This window comes from Oncorhynchus kisutch, linkage group LG14, assembly GCF_002021735.2.
Source record: "Oncorhynchus kisutch isolate 150728-3 linkage group LG14, Okis_V2, whole genome shotgun sequence".
NCBI classification, from domain to species: Eukaryota; Metazoa; Chordata; class Actinopteri; order Salmoniformes; family Salmonidae; genus Oncorhynchus; species Oncorhynchus kisutch.
Window position 1 is genome coordinate 20,487,883 of NC_034187.2, and position 20,804 is coordinate 20,508,686.

Below are 20,804 nucleotides of genomic sequence, written 5' to 3' on the forward strand. Positions count from 1 at the left end.
AGGAAATTCCGAAGAGTGTGACAAGATTTGAGGATATGTTTCAATAAAAGTAAAGGACAGTAGTGTTATGAGTAAAGTAGAAAGCCCAGGTTTTAATAGGCTATGAGATACAGGTATAAATGAGTCATGAAAGGAGTGTGGATCTCTGGCCTGGCAAAGCAGTTTTAAGCACTGACTGAACAGGGGCAAATAATTCTGAGATTCAAAAATCTTGGGAACAAACAAAACATTCCCCTAAACATGCGTGTGCCAGATTTCATGCAAAAGTTGGCATTTACATAAACTTGACATGAGAATGTGCTTATCCTCCTGCAATGTTTAAACCATGCGTACACACAGTTTCTAGTGGTTGAAGTATTGCAAAAAGTAGCTTTGTGCAAAGGGGGAATATACACTGAGTGTACAAAACGTTAGTAACACCTTCTCATTCCATGACTTCGACTGGCCAGGTGAATCCAGCTGAAAGTTATTATCACTTATTGGTGTCACTTGTTAAATCCACATCCATCCGTTTAAATGAAGGGGAGGAGACAGTAATCCTTAAGTCTATTGACGCACCCGTGCGTCAATCTAAGTGAAATAAGTTTTAAAAAATCCCCATCACAATCTGTCTAGTTTCAGCTAGAGATATCTGGGCTGCGTGTCAATCCACCACATCCACCTATTTCGGCCTTCTTCATCTGCGGTTAAAGATAGCTGAGCTACAGGGGTGTTTGTCAGACCATGAGACATCCCGAAAATCGGTCTTGTCATGAAAACATTTGTAGCGTAAGAACGGTTAGGCCAAACTAACATAATCATAGAAAGATGAGACTCTCACAAACACAATGGTGTCCTACGTTTTTCTATACAACCCCCACAAGTATAACGGGACTCGTCTGAAATAAATGGAAGTGTGGAGGTAGTTTTGTGCCAACAAATATAAGTGGTTAAATATGTGTCCAAAAAAACTCTTATATCTCCTAGATATTAGACAGACACTTCTAAACCTTATTCCTTCTTATTTATTTTCGCCATTTATGAATGTGTTATTCATTGCGTTACTATGAGTTATAGTAGTAAAGACCAGGTTCTATATTTTATCAAATACATTTTTTAAATATTTTTGATTCCTAAAGGGGTCCTAAAATTCTAAATCACCCCACTGGCTTAGACTTTTAGAAGCATTTTAGAAGGATTTTTAAGCCTTGAGGCAATTGAGACATGGATTGTGTATGTGTGCCATTCAGAGTGGGCAAGACAAAAGACACAAGTGCCTTTGAATGGGGTATGGTAGTAGTACTTGACAAACTGGGAAACATTGGAGTCAACATGGGGCAGCATCTATGTGGAATGCTGTACTGAGGGCAAAAGGAGATGCAACTCAATATTAGGAATGTTTTGTACACTCTGTGCATGATGACACTTTTATTCACAACAAAAAAAACAGGTAGCTAAATACAATAACAAGATGCAATTGTTTGCCGTTGGTGAGAAGACACTTATATATTTTGTCTTGCCCACTCTGAATGACACACACAGACAATCGATGTCTCAATTGTCTTAAAAATCCTTCTTTAACCTCCAAAAGTCTAAGCCGTTGGGGGGTGAACATATGGAATTGTTTTAAGATGGTCATACCATGGATCATTTAGCTATTTGATTTAGAATTTTAGGACCTCTTTATGTATCAATATATATATATTTTTTATTATTTGATAAAATAAAGAATCTAGGCCTATTTATTTTATCTTTGGATCCTAAAATAAATAAGCATCTAATTCCTATTATTTATTTCATTTCCATGATCATTGCAGAATAAATTCCTCACCTTTTCTGACCATGAAGAGTTCATATTCACGAAGTAGCCATACAACAAAATACCATTGACATCTCTCATTAGATTGGACCTATTAGATTTTGTTTTTGTTCTACGCATCCGAAAGGGAGTGCGGTTATAACATAGGCCCACAGTAGAATTTGACAAGTGAACAGACAGTTGATCTTTTGTGTTGGTGTGGCCTACCACTGTAAGTAGGCCTACTACAGTTTTCAATTTTTTTCACAGTAGACAATGTTTCAGAATTCGCGGGCATTGCAGCATATTTAATTTCGGGGGAAAAGTAAATGCAAAACATTAGTGTATGCAAATGATCTGTTTACTGGTCCAAAACAATTTGCAAATGTTTTTCTCTTTCGGAGATGGTAAGATACATCAAAGACATTTGATCAAGTTCGCCATTGCTATTTATTGGCCTTATTCCAATACTGCAAAAGTATACAGCAAAGAAGGGCATTATTGTCAGCATAAAAGGTGAACAATGGGCATTTTTCAGGTGGAGTCATAATGCTTGTTCATGCGCTCACAGTTTTACAACAGGTCTGATTTATAACGGGAAACATATAAAGTGCATTTGGAAAGTATTCAGGCCCCTCGACTTTTTCCACATTTTGTAACGCTACAGCCTTATTCTAAAATGTATTAAATTATAATTTTTTCTCATCAATTCACACACAATACCCCATAATGACAAAGAAAAAACATGTTTTTGGAAATGTTTGCAAATTTATTAACAGAAATAACAGAAATACCTTATTTAGATAAGTATTCAGACCCTTTGCTGTGAGACACCAAATTGAGCTCAGGTGCATCCTGTTTCCATTGATCATCCTTGACATGTTTCTAAATCAAATCAAATCAAATTTATTTATATAGCCCTTCGTACATCAGCTGATATCTCAAAGTGCTGTACAGAAACCCAGCCTAAAACCCCAAACAGCAAGCAATGCAGGTGTAGAAGCACGGTGGCTAGGAAAAACTCCCTAGAAAGGTCAAAACCTAGGAAGAAACCTAGAGAGGAAACAGGCTATGTGGGGTGGCCAGTCCACTTCTGGCTGTGCCGGGTGGAGATTATAACAGAACATGGCCAAGATGTTCAAATGTTCATAAATGACCAGCATGGTCGTATAATAATAAGGCAGAACAGTTGAAACTGGAGCAGCAGCACGGTCAGGTGGACTGGGGACAGCAAGGAGTCATCATGTCAGGTAGTACTGGGGCATGGTCCTAGGGCTCAGGTCCTCCGAGAGAGAGAAAGAAAGAGAGAATTAGAGAGAGCATACAGTGCCTTGCGAAAGTATTCGGCCCCCTTGAACTTTGCAACCTTTTGCCACATTTCAGGCTTCAAACATAAAGATATAAAACTGTAATTTTTTTGTGAAGAATCAACAACAAGTGGGACACAATCATGAAGTGGAACGACATTTATTGGATATTTCAAACTTTTTTAACAAATCAAAAACTGAAAAATTGGGCGTGCAAAATTATTCAGCCCCCTTAAGTTAATACTTTGTAGCGCCACCTTTTGCTGCGATTACAGCTGTAAGTCGCTTGGGGTATGTCTCTATCAGTTTTGCACATCGAGAGACTGAAATTGTTTCCCATTCCTCCTTGCAAAACAGCTCAAGCTCAGTGAGGTTGGATGGAGAGCATTTGTGAACAGCAGTTTTCAGTTCTTTCCACAGATTCTCAATTGGATTCAGGTCTGGACTTTGACTTGGCCATTCTAACACCTGGATATGTTTAGCACAGCCCCCACACCACTAGAGGGATATCTTCAACCACCAACTTACCATCCTGAGACAAGGCCAGGTATAGCCCACAAAGATCTCCGCCATGGTACAACCCAAGGGGGGGCGCCAACCAAGACAGGATGACCACATCAGTGAATCAACCCACTCAGGTGACGCACCCCCTCCAGGGACGGCATGAGAGAGCCCCAGTAAGCCAGTGACTCAGCCCCTGTAATAGGGGTAGAGTCAGAGAATCCCAGTGGAAAGAGGGGAACCGGCCAGGCAGAGACAGCAAGGGCGGTTTGTTGCTCCAGAGCCTTTCCGTTCACCTTCCCACTCCTGGCCAGACTACACTACACTACACTACTTCTACAACTTGATTGGAGTCCACCTGTGGTAAATTCAATTGATTGGACATGATTTGGAAAGGAACACACCTGTCCATCCTTCTTAAATGGAAGAAGTTTGGAACCACCAAGTTTTCCTAGAGCCGGCCGCCCGGCTAAACAGCAATCGGTGTAGAAGGGCCTTGGTCAGGGAGGTGACCAAGAACACGATGGTCACTCTGACAGAGCTCCAGACTTCCTCTATGGACATGGGAGAACCTTCCAGAAGTACAACAATCTCTGCAGCACTCCACCAATCAGGCCTTTACAGTAGAGTGGCCAGACGGAAGCCACTCCTCATTGGAAGGCACATGATAGCCTGCTTGGAGTTGCCAAAAGGCACCTAAAAAACTCTCAGATCATGAGAAACAAGATTCTCTGGTCTGATGAAACCAAGATTGAACTCTGTGACCTGAATGCCAATTGTCACATCTGGAGGAAACCTGTCACCATCCCTATGGGGAAGCATGATGGTGGCAGCATCATGCTGTGGGGATGTTTTTCAGCGGCAGGGACTGGGAGGGAAAGTACTAGTCAGGGAAAGGGAAATGGAGTAAAGTACAGAGAGATCCTTGATGAAAACCTGCTCCAGAGCGCTCAGGACCTCAGACTGGGGTGAAGGTTCACCTTCCAGCAGTACAACGACCCTAAGCACACAACCAAGACAACGCAGGAGTGGCTTCGGGACAAGTCTATGAGCCCGGACTTGCCGGAGCCCGGACTTGAACCCGATCGATCGAACATCTCTGGAGAGACCTGAAAATATCTGTGCAGCGACTCTCCCGATCCAACCTGACAGAGCTTGAGAGGATCTGCAGAGAAGAATGGGAGAAACTCCACAAATTCAGGTGTTCCAATCTTGTAGCATCATACCCAAGAAGTCTCGAGGCTGTAGTCAGTGCCAAAGGTGCTTCAACCAAGTACTGAGTGAAGGGTCTGAATACTTATGTAAATGTCATATTTCTGTTTTCTATTTTTAATACATCTGCAAACATTTCTGAAACCTGTTTTTACTTTGTCATTATGGGGTATTACGTGTATATTTATAAGGGGAAAAATGATTTAATCCATTTTAGAATAAGGATGGAATGTAACAAAATGTGAAGAATTCAAGGGGTCTGAATACTTTTCGGAATGCACTGTCAGGGCATTTCTGAGCTACACTTTCGCAATGTCATACAAGTACTTGTGAGATATAGCTAGCTAGATAATATTTCTCAGTGCTTCCTCTTTTTCTCAGTCTGCTGAAGTGCCCTAGCCACCAGAAGGAGCAGTAGACTACAGGCGTCGATAGGGTGAACGAGATGCCATTAGAAAACTCACACAGGCTTATGCTTTCTCTGACACTTAATGAACAATGTCACCCAAGCACAAAGCCATAATCTTGTAATGTGTTTGGTTTCCAATAACAAGTTCCAATGGGCAGGCTTTGTCATCTCAATACCGGGGTTGCTCTGAACAATATATTGTGATTGTGTTATTAATAGCCAAAATAATTTATAGTTGTAAAAACCATATAATATCAATCTAAATCATCTAAACCAAAACTGTCAATCTAATTTCAGCATCCCATAATAATGACAGATAAACTATCATTACTGTTGCCCTGGCAACCACATTGTTTCTTCCAGATTATAGCCTATGATTTGTTCATTGTTTTTTCTCTACAAAAACATCTGGCTGTCATTTCAGTTTCCCTCGTGATAGCAGAAGAGAGGGAATAGTTTTGAACATCAAATAATAGTTAGGGAGAAAGCAAAAGAAACACATAGTTGGCCACCTCTGTATAACATGAATATAGCCCATGTACTTTATCAATAATGCATTCACTAGGTGTCATTCACAAATGGAACCCTATTGGCAATATAGTGCATTACCTTTGACCAGATTCCTATGGGTCCTGTTCAAAAGTAGCAGGCCTACAGGGAACATGGTGCCATTTGAGATGTAGCCAATGTTTTACTTCCTCCTATCCATCTTTCCATTCCTTCAGGCCATTTAAACTAATTTCCCTATTCCATTATTCTCATGTACTTTCAGACCCTGAAAGGCGTATGTGTAACAGAGATAAGTATTCCAAATGCCACCTCATTGAATTGGGCTCAATAAAACATATAGGAGCCTACCAGACAGACTCTATTGGTAAACAAAAGGGTCTTGGCCATATAAGAGAAGTGCTCCTCTGTTGCTCAGTTGGTAGATTATGGTGCATACAATTCCAGGATAGTGGGATCAATCCCGGGGCCACACATACTTAAAAAATGTATGCATGCATAAATGCTATATATTACAGATTTCAGCCCGTGGAAATTAAGGTCTGAATGGATTGGAGTCATGATGGCGGACTCCATCAAGCTGGGTGACACCATGGCGGTGTCCCAAATGATTCCCTATATAGTGCATTACTTTTGTCCAGAGCCGTATGGGAATAGGGTGCCATTTGGGACACAGACCGTGGTCTGGATAACGTCCTCTTTGGCAGAGCCACCATGACATGATGGAGCAAGCCAAGTGATTATCATGGCTGTCTTGTTTCAAAGATAATAATTTTATGCAACAAAAAACAGTTTCTTGTTGTTATTATAGTGAACAAAAATATCAACACAACATGTAAAGTGTTGGTCCCATGTTTCGAGCTGAAATAAAAGATCCCAGAAATGTTCCATACGCACAAAAATATTATTTCTCTCAAATTTGGTGCACAAATTTGTCTACATACCTGTTAGTGAGCATTTCTCTTTTGCCAAGATAATCCATCCACCTGACAGGTGTGGAATATCAAGAAGCTGATTAAACAGCATGATCATTACACAGGTGCACCTGGTGCTGGGGACAATAAAAGGCCCCTCTAAAATGTACAATTTTGTCACACAACACAATGCCACAGATGTCTCAATTTTTTGATGGAGTGTGCAATTGGCATGCCGACCGCAGGAATGTCTACCAGAGCTGTTGCCAGAGAATGTAATGTTCATTTCTCTAACATAAGCAGCCTCCAATGTTGTTTTAGAGAATTTGGCACTATGTCCAACTTGCCTCACATCCGCAGACCATGTGTAACCATGACAGCTCAGGACCTCCACATCCGGCTTCTTCCCCTGTGGGATCGTCTGAGACCAGCTGATGAAACTGTGGGTTTGCACAACCAAAGAATTTCAGCAAAAACTGTCAGAAACCGTCTCAGGGAAGCTCATGCTTGCTCGTCATCCTCACCAGGGTCTTGACCTGACAGCAGTTGGGCATCGTAACCCACTTCAGTATGCCAATGCTCACCTTTGATGGTCACTGGCACACTGGAGAAGTGTGCTCTTCATGGATGAATCCCAGTTTCAACTGCACCAGACAGATGGCAGACAGTGTGTATGACATCATGTGGGTTTGCTGATGTCAGCGTTGTGAACAGTGCGCCATGGTCGCGGTGAGATTATGGTATAGGCAGGCATAAGCTACAGACAATGAACACAATTGCATTTTATTGATGGCAATTTGAATACACAGAGATACCATGACAAGATCCTGAGGCCCATTGTCGTGCCATTCATCTTCCGCCAGCACCTCATGTTTCAGCATGATAATGCACGGCCCCCCCATTGGAAGCTGAAAATGTCCCAGTTCGTCCATGGCTTGCATACTCACCAGACATGTCACCCATTGAGCATATCTGGGATGCTCTGGATCGACGCTCATTCCACTTCCCGCCAATATCCAACGTGAGATGTGTCGCGCTGCATGAGGCAAATGGTGGTCACACCAGATACTGACTGGTTTTCTGATCCACGCCCCTACCTTTTTTTTAAGGTATCTGTGACCAACAGATATCTGCATTCCCAGTCATGTGAAATGCATAGGTTGGAGCATAAGGAATTTACTTCAATTGACTGATTTCCTTATTTAAACTGTAACTCTGTAAAATCTTAGAAATTGTTCAATGTATTTTGTACTCCTTTGAGTGTACTTTTGCCTTTATCGTGTAATCTGTAAAATGCTATATGACAATGTCCACTCATGTAAAGTAACAATATGAAGATGTATTGCTACTTTACATGAGGCCTATACTTAATTAAATGTTCCCATTGGCATGCAAAACCACTCTATGTTCTCCCATTTTATTTACAATATACTGCGACCTTTTGACCCAGAGTAAGTTAGCACACTCTCCCTTTTCAAACAGTCACCTCCTCCAGTGCAGGTTGAATCCCCAGCAGGACCTTTCCTGGCTAAGGTCCTTAAACAATAACATAACTTTGGATAAAAAAAGGCTTAGTGCAATATTGCAGGTATTAATGTCGTTATGAAGTATATGTTTTCTGCTAGTCCCAATGGGGTGCTTGTCAGTCGCACAGCTGTGATTCATTTTTTTGTGAACATTGTTTGCTAAATTTAAAGTAATGAGAATTTGGGATGTGTCACAGGGGCTCCGGACCTTGACAGTATGCAGAGTACATGTGTAATCAATCTCAGCTAATGCTATCCTGGGCTGATGCTAGTACCAACAACGTGTCTGACCTTGCAGAACATTTAGGCTGCTGTGCTGTGCTGCTCTCATGGATGCATTCAAGTTGCATAGCCTACACATGGCTAAGCTTTGTTAAAACATCATTATCTACCTTGCAGTGCCTTAACTGATACAGTATCATTATAGTGAGCATATTAAGATGGATTTAACCTCTCTGTGTGATACATAGTTGTAATGATACACCCTATTCACTTAGTACAGGTTCATAGACTGTAGCTCTAAAGGACGGATGCCCCTTCCTGAACTCCAAGGCCCTGTGATAACATAGTCATTGATAACCATAATTGAACTCCATTGCTAAACATTAATCTTGCCCCCTTGAGCCTAGGGCCTAGGGGCCATCACATACCTCCCACTACACCACACAACAGAGCTTCTTTGTTCAATCATGTTGTTTCATGACCGACTCCATAAAATGCTAAACTAAGACTGCATCCCAAAATGCACCCTATTCTCTATATAGTGCACTACATTTTGCCAGAGCTCTATGGGTCCTGGTCAAAAGTAGTGCACTAAATAGTTAATAGGGTTGCATTTGGTACACGCGACCAAATAAAAATCTCTCTCTGTGTGCTTCTTTGTTATTCCCTTCATCACATTATGCTTCCAGTCAGGGCAGTGATAATGTCTCCATCTCTGTGGTTCTTAATAGGAGCCATGGTAATGAAGTCTCTCTGCTCGCTTGGTGAGCCAAGACCAATGTAATTTTGAGTGGGCATTAAGGTCTGAGCAGTACAATAACTGCAGTGGGCTGAACTTGTGGCTGGCTAATTGATATGTGAGGACAATAATTTTATGAGCGCTCGCTTCCTAATGGTAGCAATAAAAGTGTTAAGAGCTTCAGCGATCTAAAAGGTTCACTTTGTGGAGCTGTTGCCGATGTTATTCTATACCGCAACTCGTCAGGGTTCAGCATGAGTTGCAAAGAAATTAAACCTAAAAAATGTTGCAGAAAACAAACTCCAATCAAAAGACATTAAATACCACAGCAAATTGTCATCTAGCTTATCTCAGGCATCTTCTCATGATCTTTTATTGGATCAGCAGAAATACAGGTATTGAGCTAAATAAAAGCATATATACATCAAAGTGACAGGAAACAGTACAGTAACTATTTCTCTCATGCTGGTTCATATGCACACACACACACACACACACACACGCATGCACGCACACACATAGACACACACATGCACACACACACACACACACAAACACACACACACACACACACACACACACACACACACACACACACACACACACACACACACACACACACACACACACACACACATGTACACACATGCATAAATAAAAGCACACACACAAACACAGCTCAATGAAGGTACAAAACTGTAGTTTCCTATATACAGCAAGGGCATATCAGGACTGATTTTCTAAGTTTTACACACACACGCATGCACGCACACACATAGACACACACATGCACACACACACACACACACAAACACACACACACACACACACACACACACACACACACACACACACACACACACACACACACACACACACACACACACACACACACACACACACACACACACACACACACACACACATGTACACACATGCATAAATAAAAGCACACACACAAACACAGCTCAATGAAGGTACAAAACTGTAGTTTCCTATATACAGCAAGGGCATATCAGGACTGATTTTCTAAGTTTTACCATTTTATATTCTTCAGAGCTGAAGCAGGTGGATATCTCAATAAGGTCAAAACATTTATGCTTTGAAGGCTAGAAACTGCAATCACCCAGGCAAAGGTAGCAAATTACCCCCTTCAAAGGAAACACATATCCAACACAGTATGTTAAAAAGCTGGGATAATGACGAGAAATTGTGATCTGAATCTTGGAGAAGGCTTAAATTGAATTTCCTTATAAGGGTTTGAATTTAGAAAAGAAACCCATATATGTGTCTATAATGGAGCAGCAGATTGCACCAAAGGTTTTATGGGGGTATAGCCTAAGTGAATTCTCTCCTTGCATAATGACTGCCTTTTCTCCGGCATTTATGAAACAGTCTCTTTTGTGTGTGTCCCTCCATTCAGCTTCATCACAGCCTGTGGTGCTCAAGGCTCAGATACCACCAGTGGTGGAAAAAGTATCCAATTGTCATACTTGAGTAAAAGTATAGATGCCTCAATAAAAAAGTTACTCAAATAAAAGTGAAAGTCACCTAGTAAAATATTACTTGAGTATTCCATTTAAAAAAACATTTTTTTTTAGTAAAAGGCTAAATTCAAAAGGCACTCGCAAATCTGAGCACTTTTTTACAGGTGCATGATAACAGTTGGACAACATGAGGGAAGAATTGAACCGCACACTGCTTGCTCTTAATAGTATCACTGATCTTTAATAAGTTTACGTATAGGCCTCAAAACTTTCAAAACTTCTTAGTAAAAGTCTAAAAGTATTTGGTTATAAATATACTTAAGTATCAAAAGTCACTTTAGTTGCTAAAATATACTTAAGTATCAAAGTAAAAGTAAAAGTTTAAATCATTTAAAATTCCTTATATGCAGCAAAGAGGACGGCACCATGTTCATGTTTTTTAAATTTACGGATAGCCAGGGGCACACTCCAACACTCAGACATCATTTACAAACAAAGCATTTGTGTTTAGTGAGTCTGCCAGACCAGAGGCAGTAGGGATGACCACGTGTTCTCTTGATAAGTGTGTGAATTTCACAATTTTCAAGTTCTGCTAAGCATCCAAAATGTAATGAGTACTATGGGTTGTCGGGGTAAATGTATGGAGTAAAAAGTACAATATTTTCTTTATGAATGTAGTGAAATAAAAGTAAAAGTTGTCAAAAATATAAATAGTAAGGTGTGTGTGTGTGTGTGTGTGTGTGTGTGTGTGTGTGTGTGTGTGTGTGTGTGTGTGTGTGTGTGTGTGTGTGTGTGTGTGTGTGTGTGTGTGTGTGTGTGTGTGTGTGTGTGTGTGTGTATTATTTCTTTAAACTTCAGATTCTGGTATTAAATCTAATGTAGGCTCCTGTTGTTGTTCATGGTGTTTGAAAGTTGTGTCCCTGAGGTGTTCTTCCCTGGGTTGGGAGTGTACGAGGGCCCCAAACATCCCCTCACATTCAGGTTGTCACATTGAGCAGTGGAGCTGAAAATGACATGGAAACAACCTCCTGCAGTGCACAGTAAGTTATGACAAATTTCTCCCTCCCTTCCTCTCTCTCTCTCTCTTCTAAGAGTAGGGGGATTAGTCTACTTGCTGAGGCTGTGGTATGTGCACTTCTTATATGGAAAAAATAACTATAACTTCCCTAAACACAGTAAAGAGCCCAGACTCCCCTCCCCTGCCTCCCAGTTCTCACAGGCGGGTGCTACTGCAAAGGCTGCTGGCGCCGTGCTCACTGGCATTCCCAGCATTCTTTCATCATGTGCTCATGAAATGAAAACGGAAAAATGGAGACAGGGAATAGACAGAGAAAAATTGCAATGAGTTAACCATTGCATACTTACAGTGCTTAGTGGGTAGTGGATTTGGTTAGTGTTTAGTATACAGTATCTGTCTGTGGGGCACCATGTGAAATGAGGGATCCAATTGAAAGAATAGAAACTACATTTCATGGTATTAAATTAATGTTTGGGAGAAAAGGGGGAAGATACAGAGCACGAGATAGAGATGAAATGAGACAGAGAGAGAGAGCTGAGTAGGGAGAGGAATAGAGGGAATGAGACAGAGAGAAAGAGAGAGAGAAAGGAATAGAGGGAATGAGACAGAGAGAAAGAGAGAGCTGAGTAGGGAGAGAGGAATAGAGGGAATGAGACAGAGAGAAAGAGAGAGCGAGCTGAGTAGGGAGAGAGGAATAGAGGGAATGAGACAGAGCGAAAGAGAGAGAGAGAGCTGAGTAGGGAGAGAGGAATAGAGGGAATGAGACAGAGAGAAAGAGAGCGATAGAGGGCTCCACTTCCAGAAAATATGTTTTGTGTTTGTGCACATAATTAGACACAGTTATCTGCAGTTATTTCATAAATCAATACCAATTATCAAACTAGTTTTGTGAAAATTTTAACAGCCCAATTCTTTCCAAATCAGTTTGGGTAACTTTATGCCCTGACTCCTCATGGCTTTGCGTCATGATCCATGTGCCTGTGCTTCTCCCCTACGAAGACAAACCTTAATGATCTGACATTTTCACATCAGACAGGCATCTCTGCATCAGCCACAACGTGGCGTTTATAACCGTTAACCATTGTCTGTCTATGGCAAGGCCTGCATCCCTTTAGTGCACTACTTTTAACCAGAAATCACATACAGCATTTACAAAAACACCAGCCCATTTTATTTCTCTAAGCTCCCACACCAACCCATTTTATTTCTCTAAGCTCCCACACCAGCCCATTTTATTTCTCTAAGCTCCCACACCAACCCATTTTATTTCTCTAAGCTCCCACACCAGCCCATTTTATTTCTCTAAGCTCCCACACCAGCCCATTTTATTTCTCTAAGCTCCCACACCAGCCCATTTTATTTCTCTAAGCTCCCACACCAGCCCATTTTATTTCTCTAAGCTCCCACACCAACCCATTTTATTTCTCTAAGCTCCCACACCAACCCATTTTATTTCTCTAAGCTCCCACACCAGCCCATTTTATTTCTCTAAGCTTCCACACCAGCCCATTTTATTTCTCTAAGCTCCCACACCAGCCCATTTTATTTCTCTAAGCTCCCACACCAGCCCATTTTATTTCTCTAAGCTCCCACACCAGCCCATTTTATTTCTCTAAGCTCCCACACCAGCCCATTTTATTTCTCTAAGCTCCCACACCAGCCCATTTTATTTCTCTAAGCTCCCACACCAACCCATTTTATTTCTCTAAGCTCCCACACCAGCCCATTTTATTTCTCTAAGCTCCCACACCAGCCAATTTTATTTCTCTAAGCTCCCACACCAACTGGCGCTGCAGTACAATGCCCTTAACCACTGCACCGCCCGTGAGGCCTTATGTATCACATTTTAGGGAAGACCCAGATGCAGACAGTGTCAAAGTAACACAAGTTTTACTAGAACAGGGGGCAGGCAAAATTACAGGCAGAGGTTGGTATCCAGATCAGAGTCAAAAAGGTACAGAACGGCAGGCAGTCTCAGGGTCAGGGCAGGCAGAATGGTCAAAACCAGGAAAACTAGAAAACAGGAACTAGAAACAGACAGGAGCAAGGGGAAAAACGCTGGTAGGCTTGAAGAACAAAACGAACTGGCAACAGACAAACAGAGAACACAGGTATAAATACACTGGGGATAATGGGGAACATGGGTAACACCTGGAGGGGGGGTGGAGACAAGCACAAAGACAGGTGAAACAGATCATGGTGTGACAGTATGAGTGCTTAATTGGGAAAACACATTAACAGAATAACAATGTGCCAACAATTTTTTATTTTTTATTTTTTTATTTTACCTTTATTTAACCAGGTAGGCAAGTTGAGAACAAGTTCTCATTTACAATTGCGACCTGGCCAAGATAAAGCAAAGCAGTTCGACAGATAAAACGACACAGAGTTACACATGGAATAAAAACAAACATACAGTCAATAATGCAGTATAAACAAGTCTATATACAATGTGAGCAAATGAGGTGAGAAGGGAGGTAAAGGCAAAAAAGGCCATGATGGCAAAGTAAATACAATATAGCAAGTAAAATACTGGAATGGTAGTTTTGCAATGGAAGAATGTGCAAAGTAGAAATAAAAAAATAATGGGGTGCAAAGGAGCAAAATAAATAAATAAATAAAAATTAAATACAGTTGGGAAAGAGGTAGTTGTTTGGGCTAAATTATAGGTGGGCTATGTACAGGTGCAGTAATCTGTGAGCTGCTCTGACAGTTGGTGCTTAAAGCTAGTGAGGGAGATAAGTGTTTCCAGTTTCAGAGATTTTTGTAGTTCGTTCCAGTCATTGGCAGCAGAGAACTGGAAGGAGAGGCGGCCAAAGAAAGAATTGGTTTTGGGGGTGACTAGAGAGATATACCTGCTGGAGCGTGTGCTACAGGTGGGAGATGCTATGGTGACCAGCGAGCTGAGATAAGGGGGGACTTTACCTAGCAGGGTCTTGTAGATGACATGGAGCCAGTGGGTTTGGCGACGAGTATGAAGCGAGGGCCAGCCAACGAGAGCGTACAGGTCGCAATGGTGGGTAGTATATGGGGCTTTGGTGATAAAACGGATTGCACTGTGATAGACTGCATCCAATTTGTTGAGTAGGGTATTGGAGGCTATTTTGTAAATGACATCGCCAAAGTCGAGGATTGGTAGGATGGTCAGTTTTACAAGGGTATGTTTGGCAGCATGAGTGAAGGATGCTTTGTTGCGAAATAGGAAGCCAATTCTAGATTTAACTTTGGATTGGAGATGTTTGATATGGGTCTGGAAGGAGAGTTTACAGTCTAACCAGACACCTAAGTATTTGTAGTTGTCCACGTATTCTAAGTCAGAGCCGTCCAGAGTAGTGATGTTGGACAGGCGGGTAGGTGCAGGTAGCGATCGGTTGAAGAGCATGCATTTAGTTTTACTTGTATTTAAGAGCAATTGGAGGCCACGGAAGGAGAGTTGTATGGCATTGAAGCTTGCCTGGAGGGTTGTTAACACAGTGTCCAAAGAAGGGCCGGAAGTATACAGAATGGTGTCGTCTGCGTAGAGGTGGATCAGGGACTCACCAGCAGCAAGAGCGACCTCACAATGAAGGTGTTTGAATTCCCACAAACAAAAAATGTTACTTTTAATAGAATTAGTCACACAACGTGTCCAGGCATCCCATGGGGAGGTGTTTGAATGTAGCCCCTTCAGTAGCTAGGGCTCTCAGATAAATATGTGGTGCTATAGGGTGGTGATGTGTGGTGTGCTTTTGCAGAAACAGTAGCCACTCTTCCTGGGGTCCACAAAAAACACAAACATGACAAATTACAAAACTGATACACTGATAGACAATGACAGTCACAAAACTTTGAAATACAACGATATACAAACAATACAACCAAATAATAATGTGTGTGTAGATTGTGTGTGTTAGAGAGTGATGGACAGTGTTTGTGTGTGTTTGTGTGAGTGTCATTTCACAGTCTCTATTGTGCCATGAGATGATGTTTTATATATATATTTTAAGGTCATTTTGCTGTTTGTTTGAGTAATTGGAGATGGAATCAAGTTCCATGTGATCATGGCTCTGTATAATATTGTGCTTTGAATTCATTTTGGAGTTTAGCTTCCTCAACTTGCTCAATGGTCAATCCCTTTATACACAACTCCAGTTGATGTTTAGGTTTTAGAGAATGTTTTGAACCAAATACAATGCTTTTCATTTGAGATGTATTTAAGACCAGTTGATATTAATCACCCATTCTGATAATGACTGTAACTCCTTTTTCAGTGAGCTCACTGGCTTTGGGTGCTGAGATGTAGAGTGTGGTATCATCTGAATACATAGTCATTCTAGCTTTTGTAAGACCAGTGGCAAATCATTTGTAAGAATAGAGAAGAATAACAGCCCAAGGCAACTGACTTGACGGACACCGCACTGAACATAGAGAAGCTTCCATTAAAGAACACTCTCTGGGTTCTATTGGATAAATAACTTTCCAACCATTTGATGGCAGGTGATGTAAAGCCATAGCAAGTAAGTTTTTTCAATAATAATTTATAATCAATAACATTAAAGGCTGCACTGAAATCTAACAATACAACTCCAACTATCATATTATTGTTTCCCTCCCTCTCCATTCTTCCCTCTCTCCATCTCTCCCTCTACCCCACTCCCTCTCTCTGTGTGTTTCCATCTCTCTCTCCCTCTCTCCTCTCTCTCCCTCTCGCTTTCTGTGGATGATTAATGGGGCAGTTAGCCCGGTGCCTGCAGAGGCGTTCCACTCTCCATGGCTCTACGGCCCCCGCCATCACAGCTCCAACCTGCCCAACACCAGCCAACGCCAAGCTGACATTTTACAGCTTATGTGTATTGGAGAGGCTCAGGAATCAAATTGCCTCATGAATCTTAACCCACCACTTCTTATTGTGAGAATATTACTTATTTGTTTTTTGTTGTAGTCTGTTTTTTTCTTCTTCGTCTACCCCACTTTGTTGGAAATAAAGCTTATTGGTAGCTTAAGTGTTTTGTTATTTAATTTAAGATACACCATTAATCTAGAGACAATTGTTTCAGGCTTAAGTGGAGAGAGAGACAACAAGCAAACAGAGCAGCAAGTGCCAAGGTAAACAGCAATGGGTGGTAAATAATGTATTATACACACATACTGAATGTGGTTGGGGCCTTATCAGAGCTTTGAATTTGAATTTCTCTGGGATTGGAGTGCTAACTGAGCAAACAGTTCCTGGCTCAGTTCCTCTCGGAAAGCCATCATGTACAAATGACACATAGGAACACAACTTTTTCCAGCATTTAAAATCATTTCATCCGATTACTTCTACGTCACAAATTCACCACGTCATAATCCAGTAACATGAATCTCCCTCCTCTTTAAGACAGATCAAATATTTTGCAGTGCATCCCAGTGACATTTCTAAAGGCTCTTCTCATACTTTCCTGATGTTCTCCCAATATTAACAAATATTGTTCTATAGAAATGTCAAGTTCTGACCTTAGTTCTGTTATTTTATCTTTGTTTTAGTACGGTCAGGACGTGAGTTGGGTGGGCAGTCTATGTTTGTTTTTCCATGTTGGTTTTTGAGTTCGGCCTAGTATGGTTCTCAATCAGAGAAGGCTGTCAATTGTTGTCCCTGATTGAGAATCATACTTAGGTAGCCTGGGTTTCACTTTTGGGTTGTGGGTGTTTGTCTTTCGTGTCAGTGTTTGTCGCCACACGGGACTGTTTTGTTCATTTCACGTTTATTGTTTTGTATTTCATAGTGTTCAGTTTATGTTTTAAAATAAACATTATGGACACTTACCACGCTGCGTTTTGGTCCTCCGATCCTTCTCGCTTCTCCTCCTCAGAAGAGGAGGACGAGATCCCTTTCAAGAAAGTAAATGCTTTGATACTTTTTCTCAATGAAAAGATAACTGATTTAACAGGTCATTGTAAGACTGTAAATTGCAACAGAGATCTGAGATCTCTAAGATTACAGCTAAATGTAATATTCTACTCTCAAGAGTCAAAGTATGTTGTTGTTGGGCACTCATAAATTATTTGGAATTAAGGAATTGATATTACATGTATTTGACTGAATGGACTACAGTTCCAATTGCATTGGACCTTACCCTTTACACATAATTGTCAGGAACGTGAACGGCTGGAAACTTTTCTCTACAGCTGAGAAAGCTTCCAAAGACAGATATTTATTCAGATTTCCATACTTTATCAATACAATGTAGGTATAACAAATTAGACTTTTATATGACAAACCATCCTTGATTATGAGGACACTTCCTTTATAGTCTCCCAAATCGTAAATGATAGGGCTGCCAGGGATCTCATGATGCTATATTATCACGATACTTAGGTGCCGATACTATATGTATTGCTTTTATTGTGATTCGATGTTCCAAACATATTGCTCACTATGTTTCTGCTGCAGAGGAACAAGCGAGATCCATGAGAAAATGAGTTTGAGATGAGAAATACTGGAGTTTTTATCAATACCTGGAGACACAGTATCGATATAAAATCTGCAAAACTAATATACTCTACTGTATATATTTTTTTACCCATCCCTAGTTAATGACAGATCACTGCCTGAATGTAATTCAATAGGTACTGGTGCCTGGGTACCTGTAGTACTCTCAATGGTTACAACCAAAACAAACAATTACAGTCATAACTGTTTGTTCACACTTTAACGATTTGATTTAGATTTATTTATTTCCTTAATGTACACCAACTGGTGCCCAGCTCATATGGGCTTATAAGACACAATATCATGTATGTGTGCTGTGCAGAAAACACAAACCAAATTGTTTACATGAAACAAATTAAATGCATTTAACAATTACATGCATAATTAGCACTCATGACAAAGTACAGTTTTCACCTTGTCACATTACACAAACAATACACCTCTCCTTCTCTCCCAGGCCTTGAAAATAAATTGTGCAATGTCAAAAAGTCCCTTTCTGAGAAATAACTGCAGCCTGTGTTCATCCCGTAGCCAGAACACTTCAGGGTGAGCACCAACAATTTTACTAAACAATGCATGTCTCAAGTCATTGTACAGAGGGCAATACAACTTTACTTTCTATTTCCCCAAGATCACACAATACACATAATCTGTTAGATTCAGATGTATACTGAACAAAAATATAAACTCAACATGTAAAGTGTTGTTCCCATGTTTCATGAGTTGAAATAAAATATCCCAGAAATGTGTAATAGAAACAAAAAGCTTATTTCTCTAAAATGTTTTGCACAAATGTGTCTACATACCTCTTAGTGAGCATTTCTCCTTTGCCAAAATAATCCATCCACCTGACAGGTGTGGCTCATCAAGAAGCTGATTAACCAGCATGATCCTTACACAGGTGCACCATGTGCTGGAGACTATAAAAGGCCACTCTAAAATGTTCAGTTTTATTACACAACACAATGCCACAGATGTCTCAAGTTTTGAGTGAGAGTGCTACCTGCATGAATGTCCACCTGAGCTGTTGCCAGAGAATTGAATGTTAATTTCTCTACCATAAAATGCCTCCAAGGTCATTTTAGAAAATTTGGCAGTACGTTTGGCAGCCTCACAAGTGCAGACCTAGTGTAACCATGCCAGCCCAGGATCTCAACATCCGGCTTCTTCACCAGCAGGATCGTCTGAGACCAGCCACATGGACAGCTGATGAAACTTAGGAGTATTTCTGTCTGTGAAAAACAACCCCACAGCATGATGCTGCCACCACCACGCTTCACCGTAGGGTTCGTGCCAGGTTTCCTCCAGACGTAACGCTTGGCATTCAGGCTGAACAGTTGAACCTTGGTTTCATCAGACCAGATAATCTTGTTTCTCATGGTCTGAGAGTCCTTTAGGTGCCTTTTGGCAAACTCCAAGCGGGCTGTCATGTGCCTTTTACTGAGGAGTGGCTTTCATCAGGCCACTCTACCATAAAGGCCTGATTGGTGGAGTGCTGCAGACACGGTTGTCCTTCTGGATGTCACGCCCTGACCATAGTTTGCTTTGTATGTTTCTATGTTTTGTTTGTCCAGGGTGTGATCTGAGTGGGCATTCTATGTTGGATGCCTAGTTTGTCTGTTTCTGTGTGTGGCCTGATATGGTTCTCAATCAGAGGCAGGTGTTAGTCGTGTCTCTGATTGGGAACCATATTTAGGTAACCTGTTTTGTCATTGTGGGTTGTGGGTTATTGTCTATGTTAGTTTCTTGTGTCAGCTCATTTCGTATATAGCTTCACGGTCGTTGTTCGTTCATTGTTTTGTATAGTTTGTTCAAGTGTTCTCTGGTTATTAAATTCACGATGAACACATACCACGCTGCATTTTGGTCCTCCAATCCTTCCAACTACTCCTCCTCAGACGAGGAGGACGACGATGGTGGCACTGGAAGGTTCTCCCATCTCCACAGAAGAACTCTGGAGTTCTCTGGAGCCCTTCTCACCCGATTGCTCAGTTTGGCCGGGTGGCCAACTCTAGGAAGAGTCTTGGTGGTTCCAAACTTCTTACATTTAAGAATGATTTGATTTGATTTGATTTGATGGAGACCACTGTGTTCTTTGGGACCTTCAATCTTGCAGAAATGTTTTGGTACCCTTCACCTGATCTGTGCCTCGACACAATCCTGTCTCGGCACTCTAAGGACAATTTCTTCGACCTCATGGCTTGGTTTTTGCTCTGACATGCACTGTCAACTGTGGGACTTTATATAGACGGGTGTGTGCCTTTCGAAATCATGTCCAATCAATTCAATTTATCACAGGTGGACTCAAATCAAGTTAAGAAACATCTCAAGGATGATCAATGGAAACATGATGCACCTGAGAGCAATTTCTAGTCTCATAGCAAAGGGAGTACTTATTTAAATAAGGTATTTCTGTTTTTAATATTTTAATACATTTGCAAAAAAATGCTAAAAAACGGTTTTACCTTTGTCATTATGGGGGTGTGTAGATTGATAAGGGAATATATATATATTTTTTTAGAATAAGGCTGTAACGTAACAAAATATGGAAAAAGAGAAGGGGACTGAATACTTTCTGATTGCACTGTAGGCAACAATTCTGTAGCCCACGGATAGTTATGAGTAGGATCCCAGTCAAACACTTTTTTAGTGATTCTGTCTTATTTATCAATCTGTTCCAAAAACGTGTACTAGATAACAATACATAACCTGATTACACAAAATCCCTCTTGTTGGG